Source organism: Scyliorhinus torazame, chromosome 18 (genome assembly GCF_047496885.1).
Source record: "Scyliorhinus torazame isolate Kashiwa2021f chromosome 18, sScyTor2.1, whole genome shotgun sequence".
Lineage (NCBI taxonomy): Eukaryota > Metazoa > Chordata > Chondrichthyes > Carcharhiniformes > Scyliorhinidae > Scyliorhinus > Scyliorhinus torazame.
In genome coordinates this window covers 159,672,457-159,694,860 of record NC_092724.1, presented here as the reverse complement: position 1 = coordinate 159,694,860, position 22,404 = coordinate 159,672,457, and the positions used below count along the sequence as shown (strand labels likewise).

At 47.7% G+C, this 22,404-nt stretch overlaps 1 long non-coding RNA gene across 2 annotated transcripts in view; it reads left to right on the top strand.

Moving 5' to 3' along the window:
• Positions 1–22,404, top strand: part of LOC140395685 (uncharacterized) — a 137,527-nt gene that overhangs the window by 55,783 nt on the left and 59,340 nt on the right. Inside the window, exons 2-3 of one of the 2 annotated variants that reach the window (XR_011936276.1) lie at positions 5,785–6,047; positions 10,626–10,755. This is a non-coding gene — a long non-coding RNA (uncharacterized lncRNA). The remainder of the gene's footprint in view (positions 1–5,784; positions 6,048–10,625; positions 10,756–22,404) is intronic. The other variant, XR_011936277.1, reaches the window with a different exon arrangement.

The following is a 22,404-nucleotide window of genomic DNA, read 5'->3' as shown; positions in this document are numbered from 1 at the left end:
GACCAGGGTTTTGCCCGCAATGGAGAGGGAGCGTTGCTCCCACCAACCCAGTTTCTGTCTTACCTTGGCTATACGCTCCTCCCAGTTTTTGGTGCATGCCCCGGCCGCTCCGAACCATATCCCCAGCATCTTCAGGTAATCTGACCTGACAGTGAAGGGGACAAAGGACCGGTCGGCCCAGTTCCCAAAGCGTTTGATAAGGTTCCCCACGGTAGGCTATTGCAGAAAATACGGAGGCTGGGGATTGAGGGTGATTTAGAGATGTGGATCAGATATTGGCTAGCTGAAAGAAGACAGAGGGTGGTGGTTGATGGGAAATGTTCAGAATGGAGTTCAGTTACAAGTGGAGTACCACAAGATCTGTTCTGGGGCCGTTGCTGTTTGTCATTTTTATCAATGACCTAGAGGAAGGCGCAGAAGGGTGGGTGAGTAAATTTACAGATACAGATACTAAAGTCTGTGGTGTTGTCGATAGTGTGGAAGGATGTAGCAGGTTACAGAGGGATATAGATAAGCTGCAGAGCTGGGCTGAGAGGTGGCAAATGGAGTTTAATGTAGAGAAGTGTGAGGTGATTCACTTTGGAAGGAATAACAGGAATGCGGAATATTTGGCTAATGGTAAAGTTCTTGGAAGTGTGGATGAGCAGAGGGATCTAGGTGTCCATGTACATAGATCCCTGAAAGTTGCCACCCAGGTTGATAGGGTTGTGAAGAAGGCCTATGGAGTGTTGGCCTTTATTGGTAGAGGGATTGAGTTCCGGAGTCAGGAGGTCATGTTGCAGCTGTACAGAACTCTGGTACGGCCGCATTTGGAGTATTGCGTACAGTTCTGGTCACCGCATTATAGGAAGGACGTGGAGGCTTTGGAGCGGGTGCAGAGGAGATTTACCAGGATGTTGCCTGGTATGGAGGGAAAATCTTATGAGGAAAGGCTGGTGGACTTGAGGTTGTTTTCGTTGGAGAGAAGAAGGTTAAGAGGAGACTTAATAGAGGCATACAAAATGATCAGGGGGTTAGATAGGGTGGACAGTGAGAGCCTTCTCCCGCGGATGGAAATGGCTGGCACGAGGGGACATAGCTTTAAACTGAGGGGTAATAGATATAGGACAGAGGTCAGAGGTAGGTTCTTTACGCAAAGAGTAGTGAGGCCGTGGAATGCCCTACCTGCTACAGTAGTGAACTCGCCAACATTGAGGGCATTTAAAAGTTTATTGGATAAACATATGGATGATAATGGCATAGTGTAGGTTAGATGGCTTTTGTTTCGGTGCAACATCGTGGGCCGAAGGGCCTGTACTGCGCTGTATCGTTCTATGTTCTATGTTCTAACATGGCTCGCGGTTTACCTTGGCTCCCAAGGCCAGTTCAAACTGGTCGCAGGCATTCAAGAGCCTGCGTACAGACGCGGGATCCGAGCAGAAGATGGCGACGTCGTCCATGTACAGGGAGGCCTTAACCTGCACGCCTCCGCTGCCTGGGATCGTCACTCCTCTTATACCCGGATCCTTCCTGATGGACTTGGCAAAGGGTTCTATGCAGCACACAAACAGGGCAGAGGAGAGAGGGCAGCCCTGCCTGACTCCAGATTTGATCTGGAACTTTTCTGATTCCACCCATTGATTGAGACTGCGCTATAGATGTTTGTGAAGAGCAGTTTGATCCACTTGCGAATTCCCTCCCCAAACCCCATTTTGGAGAGCACATCCATGATGTGCGATATTCTGTCAAAAGCCTTCTCCTGGTCAAGGCTGATGAGGCAGGTGTCCACCTTCCTGTCCTGCACGTAGGCAATCGTATCCCTGAGTAGCGCGAGGCTATCAGAGATCTTGCTGCCGGGTACAGCACAGGTCTGGTCAGGGTGGATCACCGACTCCAGAGCAGACCTGACCCGATTGGTGATGAGCTTGGCTAGAATTTTAGAATCCTCATTCAACAGTGAAATGGGTCGCCAGTTACGAATCTCTTCCCTTTCCCCCTTCTGCTTGTAGATGAGAGTGATGATGCCTTTCCTCATGGACTCGGTCATGCTGCCGTCCAGAAGCATACTCTCGTACACTTCCAGCAGGTCTGGGTCCATCCAGTCCCACAGAGCCGAATATAACTCAGCCGGTAAGCTGTCGCTTCTGGGAGTTTTACTTGTCTCAAAGGACCTGACGGCCTTTGTCAGCTCTTCCAGAGTTAGCGGTTTGTCCAGGTTTTCCCGCTCGCTGTCGCCTAAGACCTCCGTGATAGACGACAGGAAAGTCTGAGAAATCTGTTGGCTTCAGATCATACAGTCCGGCATAAAAGGATTTGCTGATCCTCAGGATGTCAGACTGCGATGACTTTACAGAGCCATCTTCTTCCTTCAGGCTGCTGATCACAGAGATCTCTCTGTGCACCTTTTGGAAGAAGAAGCGTGAGCACTTTTCATCCTGCTCCACGGAGTGGACTCTGGAACGGAAGATAACCTTGGAGGCCTCCGAGGTGTAGAGCGAGGCTTGCTGGCTCTTCACCTCGTGGAGATCCTCCTTGACATCAACCCCCATCGACTGCAGCTGGAGCAAATTCTGCATACATTTCTGGAGCCTGGACATGGCCCCTCGTCTCTCTCTCACCTTTTGAATGCCTTGGAGGATGAAAAACCTTTTGATGTTCCCCTTGATTGCTTCCCACCAGAGATGTGGAGACTCAAAGAGGGGTTTCACGGTTCTCCAACCTTTGTAATCCCTCTTGAGTTCCTCGAGGTTCTCTGGAGTCAACAGTTTTGCATTCAGCTTCCATGTCCCCCTGCCCACCCCCTGGTCTTCCTGCAGGAAGTCGGCCAGTAGGAGGCAGTGGTCAGAGAAGAACACCGGCTTAACGACGATAGATCTTTTTTTTTTTTTTTTATTCAAAAAAATATACTTTATTCATAAAAATTTATCATGAGCATTACAGAAACATTTCAAATTGTCTTGACTGTACATTTCCGGCAGGGTTACATGTTGCCTTGACTTTCTTTCATTCAATTTTGATATTGTCATACACATATCACTCTTTACATTACAATTCCTTCTTAAATATTTACATTGTCATGTTTGTTTTATACATTGGAGTGTTGGTTGCCCAGACCGAGGGGCTTTACACTGTTACCCGCCCCTCGGTGTACATTTGCTGGAAAGACTTTACACAGTGGTCTTTCCCCATTGCGCCTTGGCGGCAGCTGCCCCAAGCTTGAGTGCGTCCCTCAGCACGTAGTCCTGGACCTTGGAATGTGCCAGTCTGCAACACTCGGTCGAGGACAATTCTTTGCACTGGAAGATCAGCAAGTTTCGGGCAGACCAAAGAGCGTCTTTTACCGAGTTGATGACCTTCCAGCAGCAGTTGATATTTGTCTCGGTGTGTGTCCCTGGAAACAGTCCGTAGAGCACAGAGTCCTGTGTCACAGATCTGTTTGGGATAAACCTTGACAAATACCACTGCATCTCTCTCCAGACCTTCTTTGCAAAGGCACATTCCACAAGGAGGTGTGTGACCGTCTCATTTCCCCCACAGCCACTCCGAGGGCAGCGTGCATTGGTGCAGAGCCTTCGGGTGTGCATGAAGAATCTGACAGGGAGGGCCTTTCTCACCACCAGCCAAGCTAGGTCTTGGTGCTTGTTTGAAAGTTCTGGTGATGAGGCGTTCTGCCAGATGACTCTGGCAGTCTGCTCAGGGAACCATCCAACGTCCTCCACGGTCTCCTTTTCCCTGAGGGCCTCGAGGACATTACGTGCTGACCACTGCTTCATTGCCTTGTGGTCAAAGGTGTTTTCCTTCAAAAACTTTTCCACAAAGGACAGGTGGTACGGTACGGTCCAACTACTTGGAGCGTTCCGCGGCAATGAGGCCAGGCCCATCCTTCGCAACACCGGGGACAGGTAGAACCTCAGTATGTAGTGACACTTGGTGTTTGCATACTGGGGGTCCACGCACAGCTTGATGCAGCTGGACACAAAGGTGGCCAACAGGATGAGGGAGGCGTTGGGTACGTTCCGCCCTCCCTTCTCCAGAGGTTTGTACATGGTGTCCCTTCGGACACGGTCCATCTTGGATCGCCAGATAAATTTGAAGATGGCCCGGGTGACTGCTGTGGCGTAGGGTCGGGTTATGGGCCAGACCTGCGCCACGTACAGTAGCACCGAGAGTACCTCACACCTGATGACCAGGGTTTTGCCCGCAATGGAGAGGGAGCGTTGCTCCCACCAGCCCAGTTTCTGTCTTACCTTTCCTATGCGCTCCTCCCAGTTTTTGGTGCACGCCCCAGCAGCTCCGAACCATATCCCCAGCACCTTCAGGTAATCTGACCTGACAGTGAAGGGGACAAAGGACCGGTCGGCCCAGTTCCCAAAGAACATGGCCTCGCTCTTGCCCCGGTTTACCTTGGCTCCAGAGGCCAGTTCAAACTGGTCGCAGGTGGTTAAGAGCCTGCGTACAGACGCAGGATCCGAGCAGAAGACGGCAACGTCGTCCATGTACAGGGAGGCCTTGACTTGCATGCCTCCACTGCCTGGGATCGTCACTCCTCTTATACCCGGATCCCTCCTGATGGACTCGGCAAAAGGTTCTATGCAGCACACAAAAAGGGCAGAGGAGAGAGGGCAGCCCTGCCTGACTCCAGATCTGATCTGGAACTTTTCTGATTCCCACCCATTGATTGAGACTGCGCTATAGATGTTTGTGTAGAGTAGTTTGATCCAATTGCGAATTCCCTCCCCAAACCCCATTTTGGAGAGCACATCCATCATGTAGGTGTGCGATAGATCTGACCGTGCTGAACAGCACTCGCCCGAGGTCTCTGAGGCAAAAGGGTTGAATCCCAAAGCCTCAGGTACCTCGAGAATCTGCACATTAGAGTGAGGCTGACGGCCTCGTTCTAATATGCATATTTGCTAAAAAGTGATCCCGCCCATTGTGGGCGGGATTCACATTGCAACGTCTCGCGAGATTGCATTGAATCTCGTGAGGCATTGCGAGCCGGGTAGATGCCGGCAGCGGGGCCCCCTGGATGTCAACGGCCAGGCTTTTCTGGCCATAGGATCGCGCCCTTAGTCTCTGGAACAGAGAATCCTGCCCGTGGCCTCAGCCAGATTGACAATTTGGTGCAGATGAGAAGATTAATAATCTCTCCATAACAGCTATATTGACACATTATTTTAAACAGTTAGATTATTTGCAGAGAGCAAATGTGTCACAATTAAATTAACATTAAGAATAAATAATGACAGACACCAGTTAAATATGTCCAAACTCACAGTCAAGGTCTGAAAAATATTTGCTGTATTCAGCAGTTTGAACAATGGGAGTCTCTCACCGTTAAACCACCATAAAATATTGAAGGAAAGAGACTGCTTGCTGCACTAAATTGGATGTGAATGCGACAGATTTCAAAGAGATCAGAATAATGAATTTACATCATAAAATGCACATATTCCTTTCAAACTCCTCCTTGACATCTCATGAAGGCACTTAATAGAGAACAGGTTCAAAGTAGCACAGATTCCTGCTGCTATTGAAAGCAGGAGGTGGCCATGCCAGAACCCAATACTTGTTAATGTATTTCTCTCTTTTCTTGACTAAGTATGCTCCTGATACTTTACTGTTGAATAAGACAGCGCAAGCAACACACAAAGACCAATTCTCACCTTGAGATTTGCTTAAAAAGCACCAAACGTGGCGAACTCTTTTAGATGAGACGTCCCCCAGCCTGACATTGTTTGATGAAACCAAATTAAAATCCAGAAAAAGGGATTGAAATTTTCCTGCCTTTTTAATGTATTTCAGCAGCCTAGAAGAAATGAAAATGAACTTGGTTAACCAGCAGCTGCGGTTCAGTGAACAGTGTTCTTGACTCTGAGTCACCAGCGTCGTGGGTTTTACATCCCACTCTGCGACACCTGAGCTCAAATTGATAATTCACCGTAGAACTGAGGGAGACCTGCGGTGTCAGAGGTACAGCCTTCCAGGTGGGATGTTGAAACTGAGACCCCCATCCACCCGCTCAGGTGAATGTAGAAAATCATACGGCACTATTTTGAAGAAAGCAGGTGAGCTTCCCCTGTGTCCTGGATGTCTAATATCTAAATCAGCAGATTATCTCATTGCCTGCTGCAAGAGAATTGCTTCATTGTGGGACTTCACACTTTGGGGCTCCCGCAAGTTATGAAAGGGGCTTTGGACTTACAAAGATTTTTTTTTTTGTCTTTATATTGCATCTTTCACATCTTAAAAGTTGTTTAGAACCATTTAAAATCCATTAAAATCACATCCTAAGCAGTTTCTGCAGGGCTGTAAGTCACTCTCGTTGCGTTGACAGATGAAACAGGCAAGTTCCCTCAAACAATGAGATAAATAACTGGTTTTGGTTGGCCAGGCCACTGGGATAGCTCCGCTACACTTCAAACAGTGCCCAGGCATCTTTCATATCCACTTGGAGAGACCTATGAGGCTTCAGTTCAACATTTCCTTCAAAATGGGGAAACATATTATCAGGTGGGAAACCTCAAAACCTAACTGGGACTAATAACATACGGACTGAGGAAAACGTACAGTGAGATAAGGCTCATTGAGCTCACCGCCTCTAGTTTGTGATGTTGGGGACTTCTAATTTCTTCACATTTCCCGAGGAAGGTTAGTAGTACGGTTAAAATCTGTGAATTTCGCAGCACGGTGGCGCAGTGGTTAGCACTGCTGCCTCACGGTGCCGAGGTTCCAGGTTCGATCCCAGCTCTGGGTCACTGTCCGTGTGGAGTTTGCACATTCTCCCCGTGTTTGCATGGGTTTCGCCCCCACAACCCAAAGATGTGCAGGCTGGGTGAATTGGCCACGCTAAATTGCCCCTTAATTGGAAAAAATGAATTGGGTACTCTAAATTTAAAAAAAAAGAAATATATCTATCTCCTTCTTGAAACCATTTAATGACTCAGATTCCACCGCAATATGGGGCAGTGAGTTCCACACATTCACCACCCTCTGAGAGAAGTAGTTCCTCCTCATTTCAGTTCTAAATCTACCGCCTCTCAACCTATATCTGTAACCTTTCTTTCTAGATTGCCCACAAGGGGGAACATTTGGTCCATGTTTACTTCTTCAATCCCTTTCAGTATTTTATACACCTCAAATAGATCCCCTCTCATTCTTCTAAACTCCAGCAAGTATAAGCCCAATCTGTTGAATCTATCCTCGTACATCAGCCCTTTCATCCCCGGAATCAATCTGGTGAACCTCCTCTGAACTGCCTCCAATGTCACCACATCCTTCCTCAAATAAGGAGACCAAAACTGGATACAATACTCCAGATGTGGTCTCACCAACACCCTGTAAATTACAACAACACCTCTATGTTTATACTCCAGTTCTTTTGCAATAAATGCTAACATGCTTGTTTTCATATCCCTCCATGCGCTAACTCCTCCCTATCTCTTATTCTTCTTCTGTCGTACAACCCTCCTAGTATCTGCACCCCTCTAATTCCGGCCTCATAAGCACCCCCAATTTTAATTGCTTCATCATTGGTGGCTGCACCTTCAGATACCAAGGCAATAAACATGGAATTCCCTCTGTAAACCTCTGCACCTCTTCTTAAAACCAACTTTCTTGACCAACCTACCTTCTCTAATAACTGTGCAACATAGATTTCCTCCTAGTGCTCTGGTTTCCTCCCACAAGTCCCGAAAGACGTGCTTGTTAGGTAATTTGGACATTCTGAATTCTCCCTCTGTGTAGCCGAACAGGCGCAGGAATGTGGCGACTACGGGCTTTTCACAGTAACTTCGTTGCAGTGTTTATGTAAGCCTACTTGTGACATATTAAAAGTTATATGTGTCTGGAGAAGATTTGCAAACAAATATTCCTCTCTGGACAGGATTGAGGAGAAAGCAGTGTGAAATAGAAGGATTGTCACTTGTTTGGAACATTGGTCATTTCCTTATATGCGATATCCATCAGTGATAATGATGCTTCTTCAGCTAATCTCACTGAGTCTACAGTTATACATCACTGAGAGATTCATCTAACACAGTCTCCCACAGAGCCACCTAACACAGTCTCCCACAGAGCCACCTAACACAGTCTCCCACAGAGCCACCTAACACAGTCTCCCATAGAGCCACCTAACACAGTCTCCCACAGAGCCACCTAACACAGTCTCCCACAGAGCCACCTAACACAGTCTCCCACAGAGCCACCTAACACAGTCTCCCACAGAGCCACCTAACACAGTCTCCCATAGAGCCACCTAACACAGTCTCCCACAGAGCCACCTAACACAGTCTCCCACAGAGCCACCTAACAGTCTCCCACAGAGCCACCTAACACAGTCTCCCATAGAGCCACCTAACACAGTCTTCCACAGAGCCACATAACACAGTCTCCCACAGAGCCACCTAACACAGTCTCCCACAGAGCCACCTAACACAGTCTCCCACAGAGCCACCTAACACAGTCTCCCATAGAGCCACCTAACACAGTCTCCCACAGAGCCACCTAACACAGTCTCCCACAGAGGAAACTAACACAGTCTTCCACAAACCACCTAACACGGTCTTCAGCCTCTCGGGTACTGCAATACCTGATAATACCACACCACCTAACACAGAGACACCAAACACAGTCTTGCACAGAGCCCCCCAGCACAGTCTCCCACAGAGCCACCAAACACAGTCTCCTACAGAACCACCTAACACAGTCTCCCACAGAGCCACCTAACACAGTCTCCCACAGAGCCACCTAACACAGTCTTCCACAGAGCCACCTAACACAGTCTCCCACAGAGCCACCCAACACAGTCGTCCACAGAGCCACCCAACACAGTCTTCCACAGAGCCACCTAACACAGTCTTCCACAGAGCCCCCCAACACAGTCTTCCACAGAGCCCCCCAGCACAGTCTCCCACAGAGCCACCAAACACAGTCTCCTACAGAACCACCTAACACAGTCTTCCACAGAGACACCTAACACAGTCTTCCACAGAGCCACCTAACACAGTCTCCCACAGAGCCACGTAACACAGTCTTCCACAGAGCCACCCAACACAGTCTCCCACAGAGCCACCTAACACAGTCTCCCACAGAGCCACCTAACACAGTCTTCCACAGAGCCACCTAACACAGTCTCCCACAGAGCCACCTAACACAGTCTTCCACAGAGCCACCCAACACAGTCTCCCACAGAGCCACCTAACACAGTCTCCCACAGAGCCACCTAACACAGTCTTCCACAGAGCCACCTAACACAGTCTCCCACAGAGCCACCAAACACAGTCTCCCACAGAGCCACCTAACACAGTCTTCCACAGAGCCACCTAACACAGTCTTCCACAGAGCCACCCAACACAGTCTCCCACAGAGCCACCTAACACAGTCTTCCACAGAGCCCCCCAACACAGTCTTCCACAGAGCCACCTAACACAGTCTTCCACAGAGCCACCTAACACTATCTCCCACAGAGCCACCTAACACAGTCTCCCACAGAGCCACCTAACACTATCTCCCACAGAGCCACCTAACACAGTCTCCCACAGAGCCACCTAACACAGTCTCCCACAGAGCCCCCCAACACAGTCTCCTACAGAGCCACCTAACACAGTCTTCCACAGAGCCACCTAACACAGTCTCCCACAGAGCCACCTAACACAGTCTCCCATAGAGCCACCTATCACAGTCTCCCACAGAGCCACCCAACACAGTCTCCCACAGAGCCACCTAACACAGTCTTCCACAGAGCCCCCAACACAGTCTTCCACAGAGCCACCCAACACAGTCTCCCACAGAGCCACCTAACACAGTCTTCCACAGAGCCCCCCAACACAGTCTCCCACAGAGCCACCTAACACAGTCTTCCACAGAGCCACCTAACACAGTCTTCCACAGAGCCCCCCAGCACAGTCTCCCACAGAGCCACCAAACACAGTCTCCCACAGAGCCACCTAATACAGTCTCCCACAGAGCCACCTAACACTATCTCCCACAGAGCCACCTAACACAGTCTTCCACAGAGCCACCTAACACTATCTCCCACAGAGCCACCTAACACAGTCTCCCATAGAGCCACCTAACACAGTCTCCCACAGAGCCACCTAACACTATCTCCCACAGAGCCACCTAACACTATCTCCCACAGAGCCACCTAACACAGTCTCCCACAGAGCCACCAAACACAGTCTTCCACAGAGCCACCAAACACAGTCTCGCACAGAGCCACCAAACACAGTCTCTTTACCATTGCACACAGCATTGTATTGCATCTTTGATGCTGTCTATATATGTGTGTATTTATATATGGTTCTGGAACCTACCTCTTCATTCACCTGAGGAAGGAGCAGTGCTCCGAAAGCTAGTGATTTGAAACAAACCTGTTGGACTTTAACCTGCTGTTGTAAGACGTCTTACTGTATTTTCAGCCAGGCTAGATGAGGGGGCAGGAATTATTTGATCCTCTCCAGTTCTCAGTTCTGCGCAGGCGTTGTGGAGACTTCGCCGTTTGGAACTGCATTACCTATGCTGCATGTGACCAAGCATCCTTTATCAAAGCATCCTCCAGACTCGAAACATTGGCTCCCCCTTCTCTCTCCTCAGATGCTGTCAGACCTGCTGAGATTGTCCAGTACTTGCTGTTTTTGTTTCAGATTCCAGCATCCGCAGTAATTTGCTTTTGTCTTCGGGAGTTTGAATCTGAGAAAGCACCAGCGGGAGCGACTGACATGTGGGCGGGGCACATGAAATCCCAGCTCCGGATGTTGGAAACCAGCGTCGCAGGTATTTAATTCCCTCTACTCCATCTCACTTCTTCACCCCCCCCCCCCCCCCATCCCCCTTCTTCATTCCACAATACCCCTACTTCATCCCCATCCTACCTTCCCCAACCTCCATCCCCCTCCTTTCAACCTCCCATCCCCCTCTTTCACCCCCATTCTCCTTATTCGGTCCATCTCCCCTTTGTCACCATCCATACCCCTTCACCCCCACCCCCCCTTCATCCTCATTCCCCCCCTCTTCTATCCCATCCTCCCCATTTCACTCTCCCCACCCCTCCATCACACGGCAAGGTGTGTTTCATTGTTAATCCACCCCTGCATTATCCTAATTTTATTTGCATGGTTTTATTAAAAGAAAATGCCCATGCTAGCAGTCATTATCACTGTGAATGAAAGGTGCAGAAAGTCAACAGAGCTGCAAGTGAACTAACCTCCCCTATAATGTGAGTATTTTGTTGAAGGGAAATCACACAGAAAGATCGAGCGCACCTCACTCACATGCTGCCAATGCAATATATTTTGTATGTGGACTGGAATTATTCTTGTCAGGGTATGTTGAACACACAATAAAGCAGAAACTGGTTGAGCTGCAGGAGGCACTGTGGAGGTTGTGCCTTGACAGCCACAGTTTCACTGAATACTGAGCTGCCCTCAAGCAGCTGGCCAATGAAGGAGATATGGACAGTTATGGAGAGAGTTATTACTTTGCAGCACCAATGAAAACTACAGGAAAGAAGCTGAACGTCTGACTGAAGAGGAATTCAACAATAAAGAGAGTTGCATTACGTCCAGTTGAAAATGGAGGGGAGCTGGGAGAAGGCGTGACCTGAGACTGGGGGTGACTTGTGCCTTGGAGAGGCACCGGGCCACAGGAGAGGGGACAAAATGAAGGCAGAAAATCAAAGCACAAATGCACATGGTGCATTTTATGGAGATGTCCAACTTTTGTTTCTGGACAAGACAGAAAACTTGGCATTCTTTATGTGACGCTCAACAATACCGTTCTATTTGCACTTTTATTTCTTACTCATTGGTTTGTACTGTTGAATTTTGTGGGACTCATGGATTCAACAGTTTTATTTAGAATTTGCAGTTCATAAGCCCTTAAGAGTTCAAGACTCCTCTCCCCAGCAATACAACCTGAAGGCTTCTCAATTCACCAGATGGACCACATCGCGTCATCAGGCAAAGCAAAGGGTTGAGGGGTTTGCCTCCTCATCAACTCCTCCTGGTGCTTGGATGTGGCGACCCAGGCGAACTACTGATCCCAGGACCTGGAATACCTGAGCGTGAAGTGCCGCCCGTACTACCTTCCATGTGAGTTCATTTTAGTCATTATCACAGCGGTCTACATCCCACCCCAGGCAGAAGTGAAGAAGGTGCTGTACGAACTGTACACAGTTATAAACAACTATGAAACAGAACACCCAGAGACCTTGTTCATCGTGGACAGGGACTTCAACAAGGCCAACCTCAAGAGTGTACTGTCAAAATTCCACCAGCACATCTCCTGCCCCACCAGAGACGACAACACTCTCGACCACTGCTACTCAAATCAAGGGCGCCTACCGTTCCATCCCCCGAAAGCAGTTTGGAAAATCAGACCATAAGACAGTGCCCCTTCTCCCGGCATACAAGCAGAAACTTAAGCAGGGAATCCGGCTAAGAGGGTCGTGCAGTGCTGGTCCGAGGAAAAAGAAGAACTCCATCATGACTATTTGGAGTCAATGGACTGGTCCATATTTAAGAACTCAGCGATCAACCTAAACGAGTATGCCACCACCGTCACAGACTTCATCAGCAAATGTGTGGATGACTGAACAAAGAACAAAGAAACAAAGAAAAGTACAGCACAGGAACAGGCCCTTTGGCCCTCCAAGCCTATGCCGACCATGCTGCCCGTCTAAACTAAAATCTTCTACACTTCCTGGGTCCGTATCCTTCTATTCCCATCCTATTCATGTATTTGTCAAGATGCCCCTTAAATGTCACTATCGTCCCTGCTTCCACCACCTCCTCCGGTAGCGAGTTCCAGGCACCCACTACCCTCTGTGTAAAAAAACTTGCCTCGTACATCTCCTCTAAACCATGCCCCTCGCACCTTAAACCTATGCCCCCTAGTAATTGACCCCTCTACCCTGGGGAAAAGCCTCTGACTATCCACTCTGATTATTCCCCTCATAATTTTGTACACCTCTATCAGGTCACCCCCTCAACCTCCGTCGTTCCAGTGAGAACAAACCAAGTTTATTCAACCGCTCCTCATAGCTAAATATGCGTGTCAAAGAAATTAGTATGTATGTTCCCCAACGGGAAACTATGACTTAATCGGGAGATTGACTCCCTACAGGTCTGAGCCGTTCAAGTCAGGCGACCCTGACCTATACAAGAAATCCAGGTATGACCTCCGCAAAGCCATCCGGGATTCCAAGAGAGAATATCAGACTAAGCTAGAGTCACAGACTAACGTTACAGACTACCGTCGGTTGTGGCAATGCCTAAACAACATAACAGGCTACAAAGCAAAGCCGATCAGTATCTCCGGCAACAGCGCACCTCTCCCCGATGAACTCAACACATTCTATGCTCAGTTCGAGCAGGAAACCATCATCCGCTGTCGACTGCCCCAGCAGCCACAGACACATCCATACCCTCCGTCACAGCTTCTGATGTCAGATCGGCCTCCCTGAAAGTGAACCCTCGGAAGGCGACGGGCCCGGACGGGAACCCTGATCCTGCATTCAGAGCCTGCGTGGATCAGCTGGCAGATGTGCTCACGAACATCTTCAACCTCTCCCTACTCCGTTCCGAGGTCCCCACCTGCTTCAATAAGACCACCATCATACCAGTGCCAAAGAAGAACCAGGTAATGTTCCTCAATGACTACCGTCCAGTGGCCCTGACATCGATTGTAATGAAGTGCTTTGAAAGGTTGGTCATGAGGCACATTAACTCCATACTCCCAGGATGCCTAGATCCACTGCAATTCGCATACCGCCACAACCGGTCCACTGCAGATGCCATCTCCCTGGCCCTACACTCATCCTTGGAGCATCTCGACAACAAGGATTCCTACATCAGACTCCTATTTATTGACTACAGCTCCGCCTTTAACACCATAATCCCAGCCCAGCTCATATCAAAGCTCCAAAACCTAGGATTTGGCTACTCACTCTGCAACTGGATCATCGACTTTCTGACCCACAGACCACAATCAGTAAGAATGAACAACACCTCCACAATACTCCTCAATACCGGGGTCCCGCAAGGCTGCATAATTAGCCACCTACTATACTCCCTATACGCACACGACTGCGTGGCAAAATTTGGCTCCAACTCCATCTACAAGTTTGCTGATGACACGACCATAGTAGATCGGATCTTGAACAACGATGAGTCAGAATACAGGAGGGAGATTGAGAACCTAGTGGAGTGGTGCAGCGACAACAATGTCTCCCTCAATGCCAGCAAAACTAAGGAGCTGGTCATTGACTTCAGGAAGCAAAGTACTGTACACACCCCTGTCAGCATCAACGGGGCCGAGGTGGAGATGGTTGACAGCTTCAAGTTCCTAGGTGTACACATCACCTAAAGTCTATCCTGGTCCACCCACGTCGACCACCAAGAAAGCACAACAGCGCCTATACTTCCTCAGGAAACTAAGGAAATTTAGCATGTCCACATTAACTCTTACCAACTTTTACAGATGCACCATAGAAAGCATCCTATCGGGCTGCATCACAGCCTGGTATGGCAACTGCTCGGCCCAGGACCGCAAGAAACTTCAGAGTCGTGAACACCGCCCAGTCCATCACACGAACCTGCCTCCCATCCATTGACTCCATCTACACCTCCCGCTGCCTGGGGAAAGCGGGCAGCGTAATCAAAGATCCCTCCCACCCGGCTTACTCACTCTTCCAACTTCTTCCATCGGGCAGGAGATACAGAAGTCTGAGAACACGCACGAACAGACTCAAAAACAGCTTCTTCCCCGCTGTTACCAGACTCCTAAACGACCCTCTTATGGGTTGACCTGATTAATACTACACCCTGTATGCTTCATCCGATGCCGGTGTCTATGTATTTTTAAAAAATAAATGTTTTTTATTGGGTTTTTGAACAAAGTACATTTCCCGTTATGTACACAGAATAAGATATATGTATATATGTAGAAGAGATGGGCACACACACAACCCCCCCCAAAAAAAGTAATAATAAAAAATAAATATAAAATAAAATAAAGTAACTACTGAGGTATTATGCACCAGCTCAAAAGCAGCAACTCTGTACAATTGGCAATATTATTTATAACACATAAGTAGGCATCGGGGGGGGGGGGGGGGGGGTAGATATATATTTGGGTGCCGGAGAAACAATTACAGAATGGGTCTGGTGTTGGTCTGTGTATTTACATTGTGTACCTTGTGTTATCCTATTTCTTTTCATGTACTAAATGATCTGTTTGAGCTGCACGCAGATAAATAGTTTTCACTGTACCTCGGTACACGTGACAGTTAACAAATCCAATCCAATCCAAGAGCTGTCGCAGAAATTCAGCCCTTCTGGCTGTTTGTGTTCCGATTGGACAAGAGGTTCAGTGAGTGAGGCCCGCCAGGCCCGGCTGTATGCTGTAGAACATGACGATGGATCACTGGAGCACACTGAATGTTCCAAACCCCGGCAATTCGTACACTGTGGCCGTGTCCGCCTGCAGACGTTCAGATACTCACTGCACAGCTACAATATTACACACATTCTTTGCGCTCGGAAAGCCTGCCTTGTATTCAGTAATCGGAATGTTTTGTAAATGGATAAAATGCTGATGCTAAGTGGAATCTGTAAATAGTATTTCAAAATAACCTGGAAGCTTTGACATGGTTGGGGAATGATGTATACTGATGTACACTGACGTATACTGATGCACACTAACGTATACTGATGTACACTGACGTATACTGATGTACACTGACGTATACTGATGTACAATAATGTACAGTGACGTAAACTGATGTACGCTGATGTACACTGACGTAAACTGATGTACACTGACGTGCACTGATGTACACTGACGTAAACTGATGCACACTGACGTATACTGATGTACACTGACGTATACTGATGTACATTAATGTACAGTGACGTAAACTGATGTACGCTGATGTACACTGACGTAAACTGATGTACACTGACGTACACTGACGTAAACTGATGTACACTGATGTGCACTGATGTACACTGACGTAAACTGATGTACACTGACGTGCACTGACGTGCACTGATGTACACTGACGTAAACTGATGCACACTGACGTATACTGATGTACACTGACGTACACTGATGTACACTGACGTACACTGACGTACACTGATGACACTGATGTGCACTGATGTACACTGACGTAAACTGATGTACACTAATGTACACTGACGTAAACTGATGTACACTGACGTACATTGATGTACATTGATGTGCACTGATGTGCACTGACGTACACTGATGTACATTGACGTACAGTGATGTGCATTGACGTACAGTGATGTGCATTGACGTACACTGACGTACACTGATGTACACTGACGTAAACTGATGTACACTGACGTACATTGATGTACATTGATGTGCACTGATGTACACTGACGTAAACTGATGTACACTGACGTACATTGATGTACATTGATGTACACTGACGTACACTGATGTACATTGACGTACAGTGATGTACATTGATGTGCATTGATGTACATTGATGTACATTGATGTACACTGATGTGCACTGACGTACACTGACGTACACTGATGTACATTGATGTACATCGATGTACATTGATGTGCACTGACGTACACTGATGTACATTGATGTACATTGATGTACACTGATGTACATCGATGACATTGATGTGCACTGACGTACACTGATGTACATTGATGTACACTGATGTACACGGACGTACACTGATGTACATTGATGTACACTGACGTACACTGATGTGCACTGATGTACATTGATGTACACTGACGTACACTGATGTGCACTGATGTACATTGATGTACACTGACGTACACTGATGTACACTGATGTACATTGATGTACACTGATGTACATTGGCATACACTGATGTACACTGACGTACTCTGATGTGCACTGACGTACACTGATGTACACTTATGTACATTGATGTACACTGATGTGCACTGACGTACATTGATGTGCACTGATGTACACTGATGTGCACTGATGTACACTGATGTGCATTGATGTACACTGATGTGCACTGACGTACATTGATGTGCACTGATGTACACTGATGTACACTGATGTACACTTATGTACATTGATGTACACTGATGTGCACTGACGTACATTGATGTGCACTGACGTACATTGATGTGCACTGATGTACACTGATGTGCATTGATGTACACTGATGTGCACTGATGTACATTGACGTACACTGATGTGCACTGATGTATACTGATGTGCATTGATGTACACTGATGTGCACTGATGTACACTGATGTGCACTGATGTACACTGATGTGCATTGATGTGCACTGATGTACACTGATGTGCACTGATGTACACTGATGTGCACTGATGTACACTGATGTACACTGATGTGCATTGATGTACACTGATGTGCAGTGATGTACATTGATGTACACTGATGTGCACTGATGTACACTGATGTGCACTGATGTACATTGATGTGCACTGATGTACACTGATGTACACTGATGTGCATTGATGTACACTGATGTGCACTGATGTACACTGATGTGCACTGATGTACACTGATGTGCATTGATGTGCACTGATGTACACTGATGTGCACTGATGTACACTGATGTGCACTGATGTACACTGATGTACACTGATGTGCATTGATGTACACTGATGTGCAGTGATGTACATTGATGTACACTGATGTGCACTGATGTACACTGATGTACACTGATGTGCATTGATGTACACTGACGTACACTGATGTACATTGACGTACAGTGATGTACATTGATGTGCATTGATGTACATTGATGTACATTGATGTACACTGATGTGCACTGACGTACACTGACGTACACTGATGTACATTGATGTACATCGATGTACATTGATGTGCACTGACGTACACTGATGTACATTGATGTACATTGATGTACACTGATGTACATCGATGACATTGATGTGCACTGATGTACACTGATGTGCATTGATGTACACTGATGTGCACTGATGTACACTGATGTACACTGATGTGCATCGATGTACACTGATGTACACTGATGTGTATTGATGTACACTGATGTGCACTGATGTACATTGATGTACACTGATGTGCATTGATGTACACTGATGTGCACTGATGTACACTGATGTACATTGATGTACACTGATGTGCACTGATGTACATTGATGTGCACTGATGTACACTGATGTACATTGATGTGCACTGATGTGCACTGATGTGCACTGATGTACACTGATGTACATTGATGTACACTGATGTGCACTGATGTACACTGATGTACATTGACGTACATTGACGCACACTGATGTACATTGACGTACACTGATGTACATTGACGTACACTGATGTACACTGATGTACACTGCGCCTCCATTGCATTGAGTGATTATTTTCTTCTCTGTTGCCAAAAGGTTTTGAGGTCATTTGTTGCTGCCTTACCATGAGAAGAAAAATGAATTTAACCATCAGTTGGCCATAGAACCTCTCAAGCTAGCTTCACCTTTTGGGGAGGGGAGGCGGTGATGCAGTGGCATTGTTACTAGATGAGTAATCCAGAGATCCAGTGTAAGGCTCTGGGGACCTGAGTTCGTATCCCACCACAGCAGATGGTGATATTTGAATTCAATAAAAATCTGGAGTTAAAAATCTATTGATGACCATGAATTCATCGTCAATTGTTGCAAACACCTATCTGGTTCATTAATGCCCTTTAGGGAAGTAACTCTGCCTTCTTTACCTGGTTTGGCCTGGCCTACATGAATCCAGACCTACAGCAATATGGTTAAATGGCCATCAGTTCAATGGAAAGGCATAACCTCTGTCATAACCCCCACAAGGCTCACAAGGAAACCATTATCTATCTCCCAATGAGGCTCATGGAGTCCGAGCTTCTCCGGTAGTGGGCCGAGGCCCACTCAGCTGGGATTCGTAAAGCCGAGCATTAAAGCCAACCCGAGCAGGGACCGGCATGTTGCTTGTCCCAACGGGGATTGTGATTTGTTTATAGTTACTGCCATGGCAAATTTTATGTTCAAGGAAAATAAATCTTTATCATTCCTTGGTCATTAAAAACTGGCCGCAAGAAAAAAGGAAACTCTGGACTCGGTTTCAAGACGCCCCAGCCATCCCAGAAGACGACCATGCAGCAACAGGAGGATTTAAGGTTCAAAAATTATACTCTTTGGTAAACTGGAGGCCTTCGTCGCAGGCCTGGAAGATTTGTCCCAATGCATGGAACATATGAGGTATTTCTTTCAGGCCAGTGGCATATTGACAGAAGACTGGCAAAAGGTGATTCTCTTAATAGGTTGCGGGGCTCCGACATTCAGGATTATAAAGAGCCTTACCTACCCAGCTGCTCCGGATTCTGAGTCATTCAATGAGTTGGTTTTACTAGTTTCTGACCACTATGATGCATCCGGTATAATGCAACATTCCAGGTTCAGCACAGCTGTATAGACGAGTTAGTGAATGACTTCTTGACCTGCCTTAGGTGGCTGACAGAGCACTGTCACTTTGGGTCATTCCTATCAGAAATGTCGAGGGATAGGCTTGTTTGAAAATGAAAATCGCTTATTGTCACAAGTAGGCTTCAAATGAAGTTACTGTGAAAAGCCCCTAGTCGCCACATTCCGGCGCCTGTTCGGGGAGGCTGGTACGGGAATTGAACCGTGCTGCTGGCCTGCCTTGGTCTGCTTTCAGAGCCAGCGATTTAGCCCTGTGCTAAACCAGCCCCTTGTTTGTGGGATAAATACCACAACGACGCAAAGGAAGCTGTTGGTGGAGGCCACATTGAAATGGGCCATCGAGTTAGCAATGTCCCAGAAAAACGCGGAGAAACGAGTACAGGAGCTTTTTAAAAAATATATTTTATTAAGGCATTTATATAAACAACAAACACATAAATAAGAGCAAGAACAAACTGGTACAAAATAATAAATAATCAACACACGCGCCCTTCCCGTCCTCCTGTCCTGCCATCCCCATTTTAACCCCCTAAACCCCCCCGCTCCCCCCCTCTCTTTACGAACCCCTGATTCCTCCTTAAAAAAGTTGATGAACGGCTTCCACCTCCGGGCGAACCCATTGATTGGCCCTCTGAATATGAACGTAAACTTTTCCAACCTCAGGAATTCTGCCAGGTCATTCAGCCGCACCCCCGATTTTGGTGGTTCCGAGTCCCTCCCACCAAACAAAGGCCGTCTCTGGGGCAGCACGGTAGCGTACGGGGCAGCAGGGTAGTATACGGGGCAGCATGGTAGTATACGGGGCAGCACGGTAGTATACGGGCAGCACGGTAGTATACAGGGCAGCACGGTAGTATACAGGGCAGCACGGTAGTATACAGGGCAGCACGGTAGCGTATGGGGCAGCACGGTAGTATATGGGGCAGCACGGTAGTATATGGGGCAGCACGGTAGTATATGGGGCAGCACGGTAGTATACGGGGCAGCAGGGTAGTATACGGGGCAGCACGGTAGTATACGGGGCAGCAGGGTAGTATACGGGGCAGCACGGTAGTATACAGGGCAGCAGGGTAGTATACGGGGCAGCACAGTAGTATACGGAGCAGCACGGCAGTATACAGGGCAGCAGGGTAGTATACAGGGCAGCAGGGTAGTATACGAGGCAGCACGGTAGTATACAGGGCAGCAGGGTAGTATACAGGCAGCAGGGTAGTATACGGGGCAGCAGGGTAGTATACGGGGCAGCACGGTAGTATACGGGGCAGCACGGCAGTGTACGGAGCAGCATGGTAGCGTATGGGGCAGCAGGGTAGTGTACGGGGCATCAGGGTAGTGTATGGGGCAGCACGGTAGTGTACGGAGCAGCATGGTAGCGTACGGGGCGGCAGGGTAGTATATGGGGCAGAACATAGAACATTACAGCGCAGTACAGGCCCTTCGGCCCTCAATATTATGCCAACCTGTGAAACCACTCTAAAACCCATCTACACTATTCCCATATCGTCCATATGTCTATCCAATGACCATTTGAATGCTCTTAGTGTTGGCGAGTCCACTACTGTTGCAGGCAGGGCATTCCATGCCCTTACTACTCTCTGAGTAAAGAACCTACCTCTGACATCTGTCTTATATCTATCTCTCCTCAATTTAAAGCTATGTCCCCTCGTGCTAGACATCACCATCCGAGGAAAAAGGCTCTCACTGTCCACCCTATCCAATCCTCTGATCATCTTGTATGGCTCAATTAAGTCACCTCTTAACCTTCTTCTCTCTAACGAAAACAGCCTCAAGTCTCTCAGCCTTTCCTCATAAGATCTTCTCTCCATACCAGGCAACATTCTGGTAAATCTCCTCTGCACCCTTTCCAAAGCTTCCACATCCTTCCTAGTATGCGGCGACCAGAATTGCACGCAATACTCCAAATGCGGCCGCACTAGAGTTTTGTACAGCTGCAACATGACCTCATGGCTCCAAAACTCAATTCCTCTACCAATAAAAGCTAACACACCGTACGCCTTCTTAACAACCCTCTCAACCTGAGTGGCAACTTTCAGGGATCTATGTACGTGGACACCGAGATCTCTCTGCTCATCCAGACTGCCAAGAATCTTACCATTAGCCCAGTACTCTGTCTTTCTATTATTCCTTCCAAAATGAATTACCTCACACTTTTCTGCATTAAACTCCATTTGCCACCTCTCAGCCCAGCGCTGCAGCTTATCTATGTCCCTCTGTAACTTGTAACATCCTTCCGCACTGTCCACAACGCCACCGACTTTAGTGTCATCTGCAAATTTACTCACCCATCCTTCTACGCCCTCCTCCAGGTCATTTATAAAAATGACAAACAGCAGTGGCCCCAAAACAGATCCTTGTGGTACACCACCAATAACTGGACTCCAGTCTGAACATTTCCCATCAACCACCACCCTTTGTCTTCTTCCAGCTAGCCAATTTCTGATCCAAACTGCTAAACCTCCCTGAATCCCATGCTTCCGTATTTTCTGCAGTAGCCTACCGTGGGGAACCTTATCAAACGCTTTACTGAAATTCATGTACACCACATCAACTGCTTTACCCTCATCCACCTGTTTGGTCACCTTCTCAAAGAACTCAATAAGGTTTGTGAGGCACGACCTACCCTTCACAAAACCGTGTTGACTATCTCTAATCAAATTATTCCTTTCCAGATGATTATACATCCTATCTCTTATAAACCTTTCCAAGATTTTGCCCACAACAGAAGTAAGGCTATAGTACGGTTTATAGTTACCGGGGTTGTCTCTACTCCCCTTCTTGAACAAGGGGACAACATTTGCTATCCTCCAGTCTTCTGGCACTATTCCTGTAGCACAGTAGTATACAGGGCAGCACGGTAGCGTATGGGGCAGCAGGGTAGCGTACGGGGCAGCACAGTAGCGTACGGGGCAGCA